This window comes from Theropithecus gelada, chromosome 7a (genome assembly GCF_003255815.1).
Source record: "Theropithecus gelada isolate Dixy chromosome 7a, Tgel_1.0, whole genome shotgun sequence".
In the NCBI taxonomy this organism is placed as follows: Eukaryota; Metazoa; Chordata; class Mammalia; order Primates; family Cercopithecidae; genus Theropithecus; species Theropithecus gelada.
Genome location: NC_037674.1, coordinates 20,291,630 through 20,294,217, shown reverse-complemented (window position 1 = coordinate 20,294,217; position 2,588 = coordinate 20,291,630).

Here is a 2,588-nt window from a genome sequence, read left to right as displayed (position 1 = left end):
CAAGCCTGCGCGGACGTGAGAGAGGAGGCCCCAGAGCTGAGATCCCTGATTGGTTCCAGGTCCAACGCCAAGCTCAATGATTGGTTCCCAAGAGAAACGGCCGGGAAAGGCCTGAGGCCCTCAGGTGAGGGACGGTCTCTGACTGCTTATCCGGATCACTTAGGGGCCTCTCAGCCTTGCCCTGATAAGAGGAGGAGAGCGACTCGAGTTGGTGAGGGTTTTTTGTTGTTTGGTTGACTTTGTTTTAAATTTTGAGGTGGCGAGTGTTAACCCTAAATATTAACAAAGTTACCATGCTGTGTATGTACAGGCATAGGGCAGAGTCTGCAGCATCAATATTATTTTTGAAGCAAAATTCATTTCATCATTTCATCTATAAACGTTTCACTTTGAATCCCTTAAAAGTGAGGACTTAAAAAACACACACACAACCGCGACACTATCATCACACTTAAAAGATAGTTCTTTAATATAGTCGAATCACCAGTGTTCAAATTTCTGTTTTACTCAAAATTGTTTTCCTTTTACAGTTTTCCACCTCTTACAATAGTTGTGATAAATAGTTATATTTTTCTAGTATTGTGTTCCTTTAAATATTTAAAAATTGTTTATATAAAGTAGTCCATAAAATCTTTTACTATCTTTTTAAATATCTGTGAGAGCTCTAGTCATGGTTCTTTTTTTTTCTTTTTGTTTTTCTTGTTTTTAAATTTTTCCTCCTACTTTAGTCACCTCTCTGACAATTTTTTTTCATTTCTCATTCTGGTTATTTGTGCCTTCCCTTTTTTTATTTCCTAGTCTCATTAGAACTTTGTCAATTGTATTAGTCTTTTCAAAGAACATACTTCTGGTTTTATTGATATTCTCTTTATATATTTCTTTTGTATATCATTAATTTTAGCTTTTTATAATTTCCTTCCATTTTTCTTTGTTTAAAATTGCTGTTCTTAGGCTGGGCACAGTGGCTCATGCCTGTAATCCCAGCACTTTGGGAGGCCGAGGTGGGCGGATCACCTGAGGTCAGGAGTTCGAGACCAGCCTGGCCAACATGGTGAAACCCTGTCTCTACTAAAAATACAAAAAATAGCCATCTGTGGTGGCGCATGCCTGTAATCCCAGCTACTAGGGAGGCTGAGGCAGGAGAATTGCTTAAGCCCAGGAGGCAGAGGTCGCAGTGAGCTGAGATCATACCACTGCACTCCAGCCTGGGTGACAGAACAACACTCCATCTCAAAAAAAAAAAAAAAAAAAAGCTGTTCTTTTTCTAATTTCTTGAACTGGATGATTGTTTTTCATCCTTTATTTTTCTAATATGTGCATATAAAGCTGTAAATTTCCTTTGAAATCTGTGCCACATGTTTTTGAGATGTCTTTTTATTATTGGTCAATTCAAAGTATTTTCAGATTTCCCATATGAGTGTTATGACTAGTGGATTATGCAAAATGTGTTTAAATCTCCAAGTACATATGATTTTCTAGTTATCTAGTTGTTATTGATTTCTGGAGTTTGAGACTAGCCTGGCAACATGGTGAAATGCTGTCTCTACTAAAAATATAAAAATTATTTGAGTGTGGTAACACATGCCTTTGATCCCAGCTACTTGGGAGACTGAGGCAGGAGAATCACTTGAATCCAGGAGGTGGAGGTTTCAGTGAGCCGAGATCGTGCCACTGCACTACTACAGCCTGAGCGAGAGAGCAAGACTCTATCTCAAAAAAAAAAAAAAAAAAAAAAGGTGTTTTGTGTGATCTTTTCTCTTGAAGATCAGGAAGAGTTTATCTTTAAATGTCCCATTTTACTTCATGTGCCCTTCACACTTGTAAACTATTCTTCACCTTTTTTATCCTAATACATGCATAGTTACATTGATATATTTGTTTTTAGCCATAACAAGTTTCAATGTGCATTCTTGTCAATATTGTTTCCTTCAAAATCTATAAAGGCTAATGATTTTACTAGCTTATGACTTAAAGTTTACTGTTTCAGGAGAATTTTCCCAAATACTCAGTTGCCTCAAGTTTATTTCAGCAAAAATTTCTTGCAACATACTTTTAAATATTATCTCTTATTAGTTTATTCCATTGTTTCACTACTTTTTTCCTGGCAACTTTGTGAATAGTGCCTTTGCTAAACTTTGATTTCTACCACTTTTCTGTGACCTCTTTTTTCCTTATGTCATTTTCATTCTCCAGGTTGTTTTTCTACCTTTCTTCAATGCTAGTCATTATATTTTCATTTGAGTCTATTCTCTTTTGTGTCCTTGTGGTTCCCTTTTTCTTTAGGAGATAACTTTGTCTTTCTTTCATTTGTCTGCCGGCTTCAATTAACTATATTTTCATTTCCTTATATTTTTGCCCATTTTTGTTCTTATTTTTTAGATACCTGACTCAATTGGCTTTTCATATCCACAAATGCTTATTTGAATAAATTTTATTCTATTTGAAGAGTTGGCTTAGAATTTTATTCTGATTCATAGTTATTTAATTTGGGGAGATTTGAATTAGTCAAAGTATATTGGATCTGATTGTTTTATTTGTTTATTAATGATTTACTTAAGTTACATGAACTTGAAAATTTCTTAGACTGA